This window comes from Saccopteryx leptura, chromosome 11, assembly GCF_036850995.1.
Source record: "Saccopteryx leptura isolate mSacLep1 chromosome 11, mSacLep1_pri_phased_curated, whole genome shotgun sequence".
In the NCBI taxonomy this organism is placed as follows: domain Eukaryota; kingdom Metazoa; phylum Chordata; class Mammalia; order Chiroptera; family Emballonuridae; genus Saccopteryx; species Saccopteryx leptura.
In genome coordinates this window covers 11,326,042-11,342,703 of record NC_089513.1, presented here as the reverse complement: position 1 = coordinate 11,342,703, position 16,662 = coordinate 11,326,042, and the positions used below count along the sequence as shown (strand labels likewise).

The following is a 16,662-nucleotide window of genomic DNA, read 5'->3' as shown; positions in this document are numbered from 1 at the left end:
GTCCCTGCGTAGCAGCCAAGGCCGTCCCGCCCCCAAGCGGCATCTGGCTGGGGGGCGGTGCGCCTCCAACCCCTTCGCCCGGGAGAGCTGCCCCACAGCTGGGGGACCTGGAAGACGGGGTCACAGGCACGCCCGGCTTCCAGCACTGTGTCCTTTTCTTTCTTTCTTTCTTTTTTTTTTTTAAGCGAACCAGGAGAGATGTGCAAAAACAATTACTCTCCCATCAACAAGGTATGCGATGAGGACAAGGACCTCTACAGAATTCTCAGGGAGCTATTGAGGGGCTGTTCGTCCGACAGGAGGCAGCTCAGATGCATTAGGAGGTGGAAAAGGAAATCGTTTCTCTGGGCCTGGCAGCATGGTCTCCCCATCCCAGGCTTAAAATGGGGTGATGACAACTGATGTGTTTAATGGAAGACTGCTTGTTTGTTTGTGTTTTTCTCCTAGGAGTAATTAATTCCGTGATTCTGGCTTAGTCACTGGAGTAAAGTGGTTTGGGGTTGGGGTTCTTTTTAGATAAAAAAAAGAGAGTAAGCTTTCTTAAACTTTGAGATGAACAAGAATTATCATATGTTGGGCAGATAAAATATATTATGCTTACTTTGTTTAAGATGGCGCTGCCCATGTGGAAGCCCATCGCCCAGGTGATGGTATTGGTTGCCCTCCTTGCTTGGGATGGGCATGATTATATTAATGTGTGTTGGGGGTGGGCTGTCTAATAATGACACACTAACACCCAAAATAGATCTTAAATAATCTGAGAGATGCTTGAGCTAAAACCCCGTAACTTGCTCCAGAATATCTGTCATGCTGCATACCCCATATGGACTGTAAATGGTCACAGGTTCTGTCATCATCATCCTCAGTATATCAGTCAGATGCTGGCTCAGATAAAGCCCATCGTAAAAGGGTTCTAATCCTAATTTTCTACTTTTATTTGCTGAGTCTGGGTCCTATTGCCTGGTACACTTGCTGGGTCATGGGTCATGGACTGACTCAATATTACTGTAGACATGACAGAAAACCTCTCTCCAGTTCTCCCCCACCCTCACCATAGCATACACTATAGATTAAATCTGAATCCGAGTATAAATGAAACGGTGTTCTCATCTATAAAATTGGGGACATGTCTATGGATGCTATGGGTAACATGAGAAGCAATAACTCAGTAGCTCCTATAGTGGCCACACTGTCATGATAAGGTTTATGTTTCTGAAATCACACCAACCACTCACTCCAAGGATATTTGAAGCCAGAAACGGTAAAGAAAATAAAATTAGAGAATAAAGATTATGGGATGGTTAATTTTATGTGTCAACTTGGTTAAGCAATGATGCTCTCAGTTGTTTGGTCAAACACAAGTCTCAATGTTGTTGTATTTTGTAGATGTGATTATGATTTATAACCAGGTGACTTTGAGTTAAGGGCACTGCTCTTGATAATGCAGGTGGGCCTCATCAAATCAGAGCCAATTTCTTAAAATAATTCTCTTTTTTAGTGGGTGTGTTTGTATCAATATATACTATTAGTTTTATTTCTCTGGAGAACCCAGGCTGATACAGGTTTCAACTGAATCTATTTTTTATGCTATCTAAAGTAAAACAATGAAGAGACCTCCAGCAATGCTATTTGGCACATTATACATAGCATGGACTTCTCATTTTGTTTGGGCACCCTGCCCCTCACCAACAACCCACACCTTTCACTGGAAGCTGACCTGCCACCCAGCTTCCGGTGTCGTCTTAACAGGCCTGAGGGTGTGCTGTCCACTTGCCAATGACTGGCTTAGGAGAGGTCATGTGACTTAGTCAGGGCCCATGAGATCTGAGAAGAGGTTTGTTGTGGACTTCCAGGATGGTGCGTCCTCATTCTTCTGAGCAGCTTTACAGAAGCAGCACGCCCGCTGGGGTGGAGGAGAAGAAAGCAGCAGCCCTGGATGGGTACTGGACACCTCCCTTTCCTGGGAAATAACCTGGGTCCCTGATGATGCGGTTGAGCTGCTTGGAGCAGCCAGCCCTAAAGCCCACACTGGCCCCGCGCTTCCTTTTCAGTGAACCAAAACACTTTTTTATTGTGCATGCCAGGTTGAGCCTGCGTCCTTGTCAGCTGCAGCCAAAGGTACAAGTTTCTTCTTGCCCTTAGTTTCTCACCTATACGCTGGGAGGGTGGAGCTAGGTCTTCTGAGGTCCCCTCGAGTGCACAATAGGTGTGAATTGCACATTTAGGCACTGTCGCTAACTGTACTTGTCAATTGCTGCTTAGAGACCCTATAGTATAGGTTTTCTCTTAAAAACATCTTTATTTTTAGAAACAGCAATATGATATGTGAATTTTAAGTCCTTTAAGTGTAATTTGATATACGTATTTTTTGCAATGGTCTTAACCCTAGTCAGCCACTGTCAGCAATAACTTTCACTAATTTTTTAATATATAAAAAGTTCTAAGAAATAAACAATAACCAGAAAAGCAGTCTGATAGGGAAATGGGAAAGGATAAGAACAGTTTCCAGCAAAGAAAATACTAATGAATATTAAACCTATGAAGAAATGTTTGACATTGTCAGAGAGAGAGAGATGAAAATTAAAATGACAGTGAGTTTTTCACCTAAAAGACTGGCAAATTATCAAAAAGTTTAATGACACACTTTGAAGAAGAATAAGAAAATATCAACATTCATACCAATAATAAAGATAATCAATGAAGACCTGTATAGAAATGGTACAACTTTCAGCTATATGTTCTTTTAATTTTTATTCATTTTAGGGGAGAAAAAAAAAACATCGATTTGTTGTCCCACTTACTTACACATTCATTGGCTAATTCTCACATGTGCCCTGATCAGGGATCAAATCCACAATTTTGGCATATTGGAATGATGTTCTAACCAACTGAGCAGCCCAACCAGGACCAAAATGTTACAACTTTGAGGGAAAGCTATTGGCATCGACTGTCAAAATTACAAAAGCTTTTTACCCTTTGACCTAACCACTCCCCTGCTAGAACTTTATGCTAGAGTTACATTTGTGCATGTATAAAATGATGTTTTTTGTAACTGCAATAATTGCAAACAACTTAAATATGTATCAGTAGAGAAAAGATTAAATTATCATAGATGTATATAATAGAGTAATTCCCAGCTGCTAAATAAATGAGGCAGCTCTATGCAGTAAAGTGAACTAATCTCTAAGTTATGTGATAAAGCAAGATGGAGAATAATCAGTATTGTATGCTACCATTTATATTTTTTTAAAGAAGAAATAGCTAGCCCTGGCTGAGTAGCTCAGTTGGTTAGAGTGTCATCCTTCTACATCAAGGTGGCGGGCTCAATCCCTGGTCAGGCACATAAGAGAAACAACCAGTGAAGGCATAAATAAGTGGAATAACAAGTCAGTGTTTTCCTAACTCTGTGTGTGTGTCTCTCCCCTCTCTCTCTAAAAAATCAATTTAAAATTTAAATTTAAAAAATAGCTAAATATATGTTTATGTATAAATGAACTAGGAGACTGCATACAAAACCTGGTTATATTGTGCTTATATCTAGGAATTAAAACCAAGGACCTAGAGAAAGAGGCTAGAGAGAAAGGTTAACTTTTCACTAAATAGATTTTTAAAACTTTTACATAGAAATGTTTATCAGTTATTTTTAAATTAATAAATTTGGGGGGAAGTTTTATTATAAATACATTTCCTGATGTGCTATAATGACAGCAATTCTAAAGGTAAATTAGTCCTTATATTTTAGATAAATTATAATTAATGATCAGATAGAAAACAATGATTTGGTCCATTTGTTTTCATTTCCCTTTCTGTCTAAATGAGCTCAGCAGAAAAAGGGTCTGGAATTAAAGAGAGGAAATGAAATTTACCTCTAATGTTTAAAAAAAGAGGTTTGGGTTGGGTAGACATTTGGCTTTTTCATGCATTCCAACCTTAAGTGTCTTTCCTAGCTGTCTTCTAACCCAGTGTCCTAGTTCATTCCCACCCACTCATTCAAGTGGAAGTGATGAAATGCTTTTGGCTGGCGGACACGGGGCTGCACAGGCGGGTCAGACCCAGCCCTTGCCTTCTTCCTGAGCTCAGTCTTTCCAGTGCTGTTACCTTTCAAGCCAGGTGGAGAGAGCACTGATGTAATCAATAAGCTGAGAGCTGTAGGACCTAAAATACGAAGACCCCACCAGCAAAACAGACCACCACCTGGGAGAGAAGATGGTGAGACTTCATAGATAATACTATAGCTCCCCAGAAATCCACTCCAGAATGAACCTCTTTCTTTCTGGGGTTTCAATGTCCCAAAAATGCTTATTTTGGAAGAAAAATAAGAGAGAAGGGAGGAAGGGAAAAAAAACAACAAAGAAAAGAATAGGCCCAACTGACAAAAATAATCCAGGAGAAATAACCTCTGAATTTGGGATTAATACAGTCATTGATTCACCTGCTTTTTAACAGATGTTTCCTGAGTGCTTAGTACATGCCAGGTGCTGATGTAAGAGTCAGCCCCTGCCCTTGAGAAGCTAACATGCAAGAGAGATAGATGCTAAATGACTAAATGTGCATGTTGACTGGGTAGCTCAGTTGCTTAGAGAGGCATGTCAACACGCCAGGGTTGCAGGTTTGATCCCGGGTCAGGGCACATACAAAAAGTCAACCAATAAATGCATGAATGTGTGGAACAACAAGTTGATGTTTCATTCTCTTGCAAATCAATAAATAAATAAAATTAAAAGAAAAAAAGAAGTGGCCTGAAATTACATCATTAAAAGTTTAAAAATAATAATAATAAATAACTAAATATACAATGGACTGGCCAGTGGTAGCAAGTGCTGTAAATAAAGTAAAGCAGGGTAAGGAGGCAGAGGAGACAGCACTGCCATTTAAGGTGGGTGGTGAGGGACATTCTCTAAGAAGATGCCATCTGAGTAGGGGTGTGAAGGGAGCGAGGGAGTCACATGGCTACCCAGGAGAAGAGCTTTCCGGGCAGGGGAAGGAGCCCTGCAGGGAAGGCACCGAGGGAGCTGAAGAACCAGGAGGCCAACAGGACGGGATGTCGTCACAGAGTTTAGGAAAACACAGCTGAGGACCAATGTCTGTTTCCTGCAGAAAACACACCCAACAGCGATGTCACTCCACATACAGTCGTGGATCTTTAAAAGCAGAAACAAAATCTTACATAGAGATGGGGTAGGAGTCTACTCACGTGGGCTGCTCTCAGTGATGCTCATGAATTGCCCTCTGACCAAGAAATACTGTTCCACCCTGTGCTCACTGATCCTTGGCTTTCCTTCCACAGGAAGCAGTACTTTGTCATCTATATTTTGAGGTGAGCTTCAAATTTTTTAAATGCCTTGGAAAGGTAATATGTAGATTAGAATTCATACCAAGGTAAAAAATAATAATAATAATAACGATTTTCTTATACTGCAGCAAGCAGGGTCTGAATCCAGGGGAGCACAGGGCATTGAAAAACTTAGACATGCCTGGCCTGTGGTGGTACAGTGGATAAAGCATCAACCTGGAACGCTGAGATCGCCAGTTCGAATCCCTGGGCTTGCCTAGTCAAGGCACATACAGGAAGCAACTACTACGAATTGATGCTTCCTGCTTCTCCCCTACCCTCACACACTCTCTCTCTGTTTCTCTTTCTCTCTCTCTCCACTCTCAAACAATCAATAAATAAAATCAAAAAAGAAAAAATTAAACACAACATAAAGGCTGCTAGCCCCAAGTCAAGCTTTAGCTGCAATGCTATTTTCTCTCAGTCGCCAAACAGAAATATTCTTTCTCCCTAGAGAGAGAGAGAGAGAGAGAGAGAGAGAGAGAGAGAGAGAGAAAGGTATTTCTGTTAAGCTTCCATCGCTTGTTAGAAATGTCCCTTAGGAACACCCAACTCCCCCTGGAGTCTCAATATATATTCGCTTAGTGATGTTCTCCTCTGCCTTTAGCTACCTGGGACCCACCCAGAAAGAGGGCCAACAGCCAAGCCAAGCAACGACACGTTACATGCTAATCCGTGTATCCTGTTCTACAGAATTCCAACTCTGATGAATTTTGTAAGTACAATAGAGCCAAAGACCCAAATCTGAAACAACCACATCCACAGATGGAAGTGTTGCTGGGATTCTGATCTGAGCATGCCTTGTGCGCCTCACTATTACAGACCTTTCCAGATTTGAAAACTAAGGGAAATCATTTCCTGGTTATAGACCAAAGGAGGAAGAATCCATTCATTTCCCCAAGTATGGGTAAGCAGGGGCTCTGTGCTAGATGCAGGCTTCACCCTCCAATGTTCCCTCCAGGACTTCTAAGGACAAACAGGACCTGCCTTTTTTCACATGAGGCTGCCCTTAACAGTGCTACTGAGAAATTGTGAGCAGTAGGTTATCCAAAGCACACCACAAGGCACCTTAGAATTAAAAGTCAAACAAGTGTCGTGTTAATTATATGTTTAGCACAGCTAACATATTAGAAATAAGTCAAGTTTATGATATAGTAAAGTTATATTTTTAACATAACATAGTCATATTCTGTAATAGATTGTGCCTGTTTTATAGTCAACATACACACGTGCATTTATGTCTGTTTTATGACCTTATTGCTTCTCAGCCTTTTGACTAAGATCAAGTGTCTTTTATGACCTTGAACATAATTTTACTATTAATATGATTATAAAGGTTTACAGAGGTAGTGGCTTTACATGAATTATATATTCTTAGTCTGGTCCATAGTTCCTTTGAAACAGGAATGGAACTTGACTTTCAAATCATTTAAGATTGACGCTGTCTTCTGCAATAACCTGCTGAGTAGCAGTTTCCAGGGACACAGTCACAGCGGAAACTGAGGCCTGCCCAAATGTGCTGTCCTTTTGTTTGAAACTTGTTTTTAATATCTTAATAAAACGTGTAGGTTTGGGGCTGGGTTTCCCCTGACCCTGTCACTTGACAAAATCACACATATCTTTTGGATGTTCTCTAAAGATCGCATTTTCCAAAATAACATGTTCTATTCGTGTTTTGGGCTATGATGGGCATTTCTACTGGCCAACGTAGGAAAAGGCTACAAAGAGTGTGCACAGAAAGAGGAGGCGAGTGGAGAACACACCTGGTGCCCCACACCTGGGTTCGCAGCTTAGACCACAGTTGACGGAAACGGAGGGTTTCGGGGTTGGCCTTTCCCGGCCTCACTCACCCGCGACGCTGCTTCGGGATTGGCCTTTCCCGGCCTCCCTCACCCGCGACGCTGCTTCGGGATTGGCCTTTCCCGGCCTCCCTCACCCGCGACGCTGCCCCCCAGCGCCCACCTCCTGGGAGTTCTCTACTAGCGTGATGCTCTGCTCGGCCTTTGGCGTGACCTGATGATATATGTGACTGGAGTATATCAATTATTCTGAAATATATATATCAACTTTGCTGAAGAAAAACACGCTTTGCGTTTTCACGATTGCAACAATCTAAAGTTATTCATCCTGGTGTTGTGGGCTGAAGTAGTGCCCCCAAATTCATACATTAAAGAGCGAACCCCCAAGTCCTCAGAAAGTCACTATGTTTGGAGATTTTAACATGGAAATTAAATAAAAAGAAGCTTATCTGGATGGGCCCTAATCCAAGATAAGAACAAATCGGGACACAGACATGGCAGCGGGAAGACCATGTGAAGCCACAGGGAGGTGACCATCTCTGAGCCCAGAAGAGAGGCCTCAGAAGAAATTAACTCTGCCGACACCTTCGCCTTAGACGTCTAGCCTCCAAATTTGTAAAAAAGGTGATTCCCATTGTTTAAGCTACCCAATCTATGGGACCTGGTCGTAGCCACCCTAGCTAACCGATATACTTGGATAAACTTGAGTAAATTGATACTCATCACTAGCACCGGATCCAGGACCACCCCAGTCCTCCCAGCTCTCCCCCTGCGCATGCGCACTTGAGCTGGACCAAGCCCTTCATCTTCCCTGCTTCCAAAAGTGGACGGGCCCCTTCGAGCCCACATTTCCCAATTCTTCCACATCTAATGATTCAGAGAGTTGGGCCCTTTCTATCCTATGGCCCCGTCATTCTCTAGACCTTGAGATTCTTGTTTTGAGCAAGTAAACAGGAGAGAGTGGTAGAGAAGACATAGTCCCTTCCACTTACATTCCATTGCTAAGAACCGTCCAGTGGTCCCACCTGGATACCAGGGAGCTGGGCAGCCACCTCCCAACAACCCTACTCTGTGGAGGGGACACCATTCTGTGCTGGCCAGCTGGCTGCCTTTGCCACATTCCTTTTACACCTGTCATGAGCAACATGACCATGAGCATGTCCTGTTCTGACACTAGCCCTTCTAGGACCATTGAATCTTCAGGATTCACCAGCTTGCTACCATATTCGAGGATGTTATCAATGTCTTCCCTTCTTGCAAATGAACCTGATAAATTCTACTTCTGAATTCTGAAACCCCCAGGAGTGTGTCACCGTGAGTTCCCTAAAGACCTCATGGGAATGATGGGGATGAGGAGCAGAACAGGCCACGGGTCTGTCTATATTTGTCACTCGGGGTTTGGGGGTGGGGCTTCCCTCAGGAGGAGCCCGCAGCTCCAGATGGGCTTGACTCACACACCCCGATTAGCACCGCTCTCTGTGGGCTGGTGTTGAGACCACAAAGGAGAGGACTCGCGCTTTGAGGAGCTCCTCCTCCAATGGGGAAGATGGACTTTTAGACACAACCACAGGGCCATGTAAAACACACCGAAGTGGAGGTGTAGAGAGGCCTGCGGAGCCATAGGGGAGGCAGGTCTAACTCTGCCCAGAGCACTGCAAGGCTTCTTCTAGGAGAAAATGCTGAAGATGCCCAGAGGCCGGGGGAAGGGTGTGCATTCCAACCAAGGGAACAGCTGTCAGGACATGATAGTGTGAATAGCCCAAAGCTGCAGACAGCCCAAGTGTCCACAACCATCAGTAAATGAATGGACAGATACAAGGTGGTCTAGACACACGGTGGAATATTCCTCAGCCTAAAAGGGAAGGAAATTCTGACACATGTTACAACAGGGATGAACCTTGGAAAGATTACACAGTGAAATAAGCCAGACACGGGGAACTCATACAGGGACGGGGAAAGGAGGTTTCAGTTGTGAGTAAACACAACGGAGTCTGTGTTTGTGTGCTTATTATTGTATGAATTACTGCTGTTACAACTGGATCGTACGGTTTCACTTACATGAAATATCTGGAACAGGCAAAGCCATAGAGACAGAAAGTAGTCAAGGTTACCAGGGCCGAGAGGCAGAGAGAAGGAGGAATTATTATTTAACGGGCACCGAGCTTCTGTTTGGGAGGACACAAAGTTTTGAAAACAGCGAGTGTTCATGGTAGCACGGCACTCTGAATATAATTAATGTCACCAAACTATTCTTTGAAAAATGTCTACAGCGGCAAGGTTCAGGGTCTTGTTATATGTCACCACAATTTTGTTAAAAAATAAATAAATAAAACAGTATGATTGTGTGAAAGGGGATAGGGAAAGGGAAGAAGTTTCTTAATGAGCTCTATTTTTAAACATTGAAAAATCTAATTAAAATCAATTTTGTTCCTGGCTATAGCCTGAAGCTTTCTTTCTTTTTCTTTTCTTTTCTTTTTTTCTTTCTTTTCTTTTTTTTTTTTTTTTACATTAAAAGGGAAGAACTGAACAAGATCAGAAAGGAAGCTACTCTCAGAAATCCAACTGAGATTTTATTTTTTCAGTGGATGAACCGCTGCTGGGTCGAGAAAAGCCCTGTGTGCTTCCACTAGGACTGTCTTCCTAGTGGTCTTTGTACTAGGTAGTAGTCCATTAAATTAGATTAAATTAAAACTGATTCAGTCGATGGCCTAAGCTTGCATAGTCAGTCTCCACAAAGACAACATAGGTTTGTGCCGTTGATTCAAAAACCTCTCCCAGTTTGGCAACCACGTGGTAAAACAATTTATTGCCTTGGTGAAAGCAGGCAATACTGTCAACCTACAGAAACATGGCGTCAGCCACCGCTGCCGAGCAGAGGCTCTTAGCTGGGATTAAATCAGCTGTTCAGGGGCCGGTGCGTCACAAATGGAGACTATGCGCACAAATCAAGGGGCCAAACTAGAAAAGCCAACTCCGTTTCGACTGCATTGTGCATGCTAGAAATGGGATTTCACTCTGCCGAGGTTATCACATGGAAATTTTAAAAAAAGAAAAAGAAATGCAAAACATCCCTTCTTTTAGAAATAATAAATGGCATAAATCATCGTGACAGCTGACCATTACACTGTAACATTCAGTGACTTTTGCACTAATAAGAAGCTGAATTAGATTAATAACTGTTCATTCTCCTACACATTTCAAGGAAATTAATTTAGCTCTCCACGTGTCTGAGCAAAATGCTTTGGAAACGTTAACTACCCGATTCTTATCACCAGAAAAACATTCTCTTTACACCTATTTGCACCGAGGACTTTGCTAAGCACTTTCTAAGCAATTCAAACGGATGGATTATATAATCTAAAAATGCAATTTTCCTATTAAAAAGACAACCTGGAACTTCTTTAGTTGAGTGCTATGCGGCACTGCCTTTTTTTTTTAAGTTGGATTCTTTCTGGTGGTAAAAATGTGGGGAGGTCTTATTTCATACAAAGGATGCATCTCACAAGACCTGTGTAAGTAGAACTTGCATAATTCAGGAACGATTATCTCAAGGGAATAAATATAAAATAAGACGCGTATTCTCGGAGCACATTTACAAGTTGTAATATATTTTTGCTTGAAAGCCACTTTTCCTGTTCCTGGCATTGTATCTAATATTTCACAGTGTCGTCTCCTGTATGAACTGCTCTGTACGCCACCCTGGCTGCTTTGCCCTTTTCCTTGGCATCTCATCACATTTAACTTCCTGTCAAAAGCTATTGATTTGGGGGCACATTTTTCAGCATGGGCACATGCAGTGCTGTTTGATGAATCCCACTGCCCTCCCCTTATCTGCGGGGGTTTGTGTTCTAGGACCACCAGGGGATGCATGAAACCACAGGCGGTCCTCAATCTCTCCATATACTAAGTTTTGTCCTAAACATTCATACACTTCCAGGCTTCTCCTTGGCATATCCAAAGTGCCAGCATCACTACTCTCGCCCTTTGGGGCTATTATTAAATAAGGTGACTTGAACGCAAGCATCGCAATCCTCGACAGTCAATCAGAGAACGGAGTACTACTAAGTGACCTACAGGCAGGGAGGAGAGGGTTCGTGTCCCGGCGGGAGGGAGCCCAACAGTGTGGGGTTTCATCACGTCACTCAGATGAGGTGCCATTTTGCTGGGCATTAAAGCCATGGTAGCCTGACCAGGCGGTGGCACAGTGGATAGAGCATCGGACTGGGATGCGGAGGACCCAGGTTCGAGACCCCGAGGTCGCCAGCTTGAGCGTGGGCTCATCTGCTTTGAGCAAAAGCTCACCAGCTTCAACCCAAGGTCGCTGGCTTGAGCAAGGGGTTACTTAGTCTGCTGTAGCCCCACGGTCAAGGCACATATGAGAAAGCAATCAATGAACAACTAAGGTGTCACAACAAAAAACTAATGATTGATGCTTCTCATCTCACTTCGTTCTTGTCTGTCTGTCCCTATCTATCCCTCTCTCTGACTCTCTCTCTCTCTGTCTCTGTAAAAAAACAAACAAACCATAAAGCCATGGTAGCTAAAGGACAGACAGGTTCAGAAGGTGGAAGAGACCTGTGTCATCCCGTATGATGTCTGCAGGGCAGGCGTTGCAGGGTTCACATTCTCCAGAAGATAAGGATTACTCACAGTCCGTGTTCGCCCCAGCTCCTTTATCCTCCCTTGCCTCTGAGAAGGGGTGTGGGTTTAGGGTGGAGAAAGGGGTCTGGGCTTTAGTCCTGGCTTGGTCATGCTGCCCTGCTGAGGGAGGTTAGAGCCCTCCCTCTGAGCCCAAACTTTCGCATCTGTGAGGGATGCTGCCAACCTCTACCAGGCTCCCCTTCCTGGGTGGCTGTGAATTCAAATGAACTAATTACAGCCATTCTCAACACAGGGAAGGAAGCACACCAGTCCAGGTGTTAGGAGACCAGTGCAGCCTGAAGAGCATTTGAAATTCTTTCTTAAAGAGAACAAAGATGGGGTTACCACTAGAACTGGAAATGGACTAGCTCATTTTAAATACACATGCAGAAACTGTGAAAAATTCCAAAGAGCATGAAAAAAAGGGCAAATAATTCATTACTCCATTACTAAGTGTAGACCCAGTAGTGACCGCCATCGCTGCCAGGCTCGTGCAGGTTCCCATTAGATTCAGACAGACAGTAAGGAAACTGTGGAGCCAAAAACTGGTGGGTCGTTCCTTTATTCAAGCCTTGCACCCGGCAGTAGAGTAAAACACACACAAAAGGAAAACTCTTCCCTTTCTCTCAGGGCTCCCAAAGCCACTTACACATTCTCGGTCCCACAACCAGGAGAATCTTCCCCGGGTTTTCCTAGAATCAAAGGCCCCACCAGTCTCAGTGGAGCTCAAAAGCCCCTCGCCTCTCTAGTTCCCCATCTGCCAACATGGCTTCTTACTCTGAAAAATTGGCTTCTCTCTCCTTCCCTTCCATCTTGGCTTCCTTCTCCTTCTCCTCCTTCACAAACTTTTCTTGGCATGAACCCCCCCCCCCCCGTACACATTAGCATAACAAAGTCCCTTTCCAAGCAGGGAGGTAATTAGCAGTTTCACTTGGGCAGTGGTTATTTTTAACAATAAAAAGTGAGCAAACCCAAACAACACAAATCTAACAAACTTATTTGCCCAACACTAAGAAACCGGCTGTCTGAAATTATCATGCACTTCCCCCTCTTCTTTTACCTGTGCCTTTATTTTTTTCATTACTATTATGACATATATCATTTTTTATTCTATTTTTAACTTATTCTGGGGAATTTTCATGTCATTATAAAATATAATATAATATAATATAATATAATATAATATAATATAATATAATTTCATGGAACAGTAATTGGCACAACTGATCACTCCTAACTTTTAAAACACTTCTTTAGCTGATCTTCTAGAATATTATCTCTCTTGACACTTTACCTACCTCACCAATGCTCCCTGTCAGTATCCACCATTCAATCTCTATCCACCTTCATTTTCTAAGTGACTCATCTTGTTACATGGTCTCAATTGTCTTTATATTTTGACAACCCTCAAATTTATATCTTTAGCCCAGACCTCTGAATTCCATACATACATTTCCAATGGCCCATATGCTATCTCCACTTGGATGTGGAGGTTGAATGATTAACATTCACACCCTTGGCCATGTGACTTCTACATTTTGTCTCCCTAAAGAGGCACGGTCTACTCTTCCTGCCACCCTTGATGAATGTGGGCTTAGCCATGTCACCTGCTTTACCAATAGGATGAGGCAGAATTCATGGTGTCCAGGTTTCAAGCCTACCCCTCAAGAGTGTGTGTTTCCACTTACTGTCTCTTGTGATTCTGTCATTTCATGAAAAGGACAAGGCCAGACCAGCCCTCTGGTCTCAAGAGGAAGATGAGAGACTTAAACCAGTTTCCCTAATAAGGGACCTCAGGATAGGCAGTCTAGAGCAGATTACCTATAAACTAGACCAGTGTACCAGTAGACAGGTAACTTGCAGACAGGTAATGAGAATAGTTATGTGTAGCCTAAAGCAGCTGAATTCCATTTACCCCCAGCACTATAATAAATAATTATGGCTTTAAGCAATTGAGGTTTTATAAAAAAAATAATTTTAGATTTAATTTGTGTAGTATATATTTCATATCTTTAAAGGGTATAATACAAAGCATTTTGATTGTGTATACACTAGAGGTCTAAAACACTTAGCATTGTCAATCTTTTTAATTTAAGCCATTCTGATAGGTAGGTAGGGGTATCTCATTGTGTTTGTAATTTCATTTTCCTGATGACTAATGATGTTGAATATGTTTTTTGTGCTTATTGGGGAATTGTTTATCTTCTTTTGTGGTATCCAAATTGTTTTCTTCTTTCAAAATTGTGTATAGGTCTTCAGATCTTTGAGTTGTAAGAGTTCCTTATATATTCTAGATATGCTATTTGTTAGAGATATGTGTTGTAAATAGTTTCTTCTGTGGTGTATTTTGGTTTCTAAATAGCAAAAGTTTTTCACTGTCATAAAGTTCAGTTTTCCTGGTTTGGATTCTTTTTGTGCCTTTCCCATAGCCCCTGAGACTGGAAATAAGGGGAGTGAGAATACTAGGGGAGGTATACCAGATGCCTGTTGAACCATGTGACCATAAACCCAATCTCCTCTGGCCAGAGAAGAACCCTTTTGGAGAATGGGCTCTAGTTAAAGCTTGTTGCAAACGGAAAGGATTTATTTGATTCAGCAACTGTGCTTTCTCTGTGGCAAGAAAAGAAGGTATTAAACTGCAGAAGCTAAAGTCATGACTGACCCAAAGCCACCTTGCCTGCCCATATTCTTCCGGCATTCTGCTCCGAGAGGTGAAAGGGGAGGGGGGGGGTGACATTGGTACCACATTTCCCTGAGACCTGTCAGCAAACCAGGATGGCTTGGATTGATTGGCATTGGCTCAGAGGGACTAAAAAACATACCCAAGGTCATCTAGTTAATAAAGGGGAAAACCAGAGCACAGATCAAGGACTATTTCCAAAGCCCATCTTCTTTCAACTAAATGACCCTACCAGCCTGCCAAAGTGGATATCAGAAAATAGACATCATTTAAAGGTACAGGGCAAAACCAATTCATCTGTAAAAATTCTTCTAAGGAAAAGAAAGGGGGAAGGGTGGTTATTGGTCAAATAATTTTGTAAATATGATATATGTTTGCTCACTTATAGTTTGCATTGGGTGTGGGGGACAGGCTGTAAACAGGCAAGGTTGTTATAGCCTAAGGCTTAGTTTTAAGACTAAGCTTTTCCTCACACCCTTGACTGTTGCATGATAGGGGGTGGTGCAGTCTCATGAGGAATCCCATTATGCCTCAGATAAGTGACTTTGTATCAGAGACTTCCTTGTTTGTATATTGGATTAAAGGTTTTGATTTCTTTACTAGAAAATGGGGCACAGGAGCCCATGCAGGAGGAGAGCAGAGAAAGGCCACGTGGAGGAGAGGAGAAGCAGCCAAGATGGCAGAGTATTGAAGGAAAAGCCAGTGTGTGAAGAGTTTATGTAGAGAGAAGGAGATGGGTGTTGGGCAGATAAAATGTATTATGCTCACTTTGTTAAAGATGGAGGCCGTCGCCCAGGTGATATTAATGTGTGTTCAGAATCCTTGTAGCCTGGGGCTTGGTTTTGGGATTAAGCCTTTCCCACCCTTTTTGATGTGGGGTGGTACAATCCAATCATGCCTCAGAGAAGTAACTTTGTATTAGAGACTTCCCTATTTTATATATTGGATTAGAGGTTGTGAAGCTACACTAAAAAATGAGGGTAGAACGAGAGCTTAGGCTCTGGGTTCCTGAGGTTAGCATGAGAGAGCAGAGGAGAGCAGCAGAAGGAAGCCACGTGGAGTAGGCCAGGAGAAGCAGCCAAGATGGCGGAGTGCTGAGTGAGATGCCAGTCTGTGCAGAGTTTGTATCTGGGATAAGGAAGGAGATGGGGAACTGAGGTGAATAAGTCTGGTGAGCTAGAAACCTTTGATTCTAGGAAACTCGGATAAGTCAGTGGCTTTGTGAGCACTGAATGTGACTGGGTTTTGGAGCCCAGTGTGTATTTTTACTTGCCCGCCGGGTGCAAGCTAGAATTAAAGACTATGGCCCACCAGTTTTTGGCTCCACTGTTTCTTTACCGACTGTCCGAATCCAATGCGAACCTGCATGAGCCGGGCTGCTGTGATAGTGGCCCTGGCCGTGGCTCCTGGCTTTACAATGGGGAACAGAGGTGAATAAGGCTGGTGAGGTAGAAACCTTTGATTCTAGGAAATTTGGATAAGTCAGTGGCTTTGGAAGCCCTGAATGGAAAGGGAAGTGTTTTCCCACTGTGTGTGTTTCTTGCCCATTAGGTACAAGTTAGGATTAAAGCTAATGGCCCACTAGTTCTTGGCTCCGTTGTTTCATTACCATCTGCCTGAATTCAATGCAAACCTGCATGGGCCAGGCGGCTGTGATGGTGGCCGTGGCTACTGGCTTTACAGTGGTGGAGATCAGTAACAGCATGTTATATTTCTAGCAATGGGCAGTGGGAACAGACACTACAATTTATAGAGAAGGAAGGGGATTTGTATTCCCTGGGGCTAGAAGGTTGTTGGACATTAATAGCAAGAAAATTGTTAGGAAGCTGACAAAAGGAAAAAGGAAATGTCCTTGCTTTCTCCCCTGCAAAAAACAAAACAAAACAAACAAAAAACAAACCCTCCCTGCAGGAAAAGTGGGCGAGAACACAGGATGGGAAGGCGAAGCTGGTTTAGGACAGAAGAAAACACAGGAGGGGACCCTGAGAAAGTCCAGGAGGAAAACATGATGACATGAGAGCACTTCAGAACAGACAGAGAAAACGAGCTTATCTGTTGTAAGAAGAGTAGGACGGTTAATTAACAAGGGGCATAAAGACGGCCTGCGGGTAATATTTACCACCCTCCCGTCTCCCTAGGGCCTTTATTCCTGCCCATCTGTCAGCTCCATCTTTCCCGCGTGTCTGCCATCACTAACACAGGTCGTTAAT

The 16,662-nt window shown here is 43.0% G+C and overlaps 1 long non-coding RNA gene across 2 annotated transcripts in view; it reads right to left on the bottom strand.

Moving 5' to 3' along the window:
• Nucleotides 1-4,991: 4,991 nt before the first annotated feature.
• LOC136383327 (uncharacterized) overlaps nucleotides 4,992-16,662 on the bottom strand; it is a 35,615-nt gene continuing 23,944 nt past the window's right edge. For both annotated transcript variants that reach the window (XR_010747392.1, XR_010747393.1), the window contains 2 exons: nucleotides 5,195-5,341; nucleotides 4,992-5,091 (listed from right to left, as the gene is read on the bottom strand). This is a non-coding gene — a long non-coding RNA (uncharacterized lncRNA). The remainder of the gene's footprint in view (nucleotides 5,092-5,194; nucleotides 5,342-16,662) is intronic.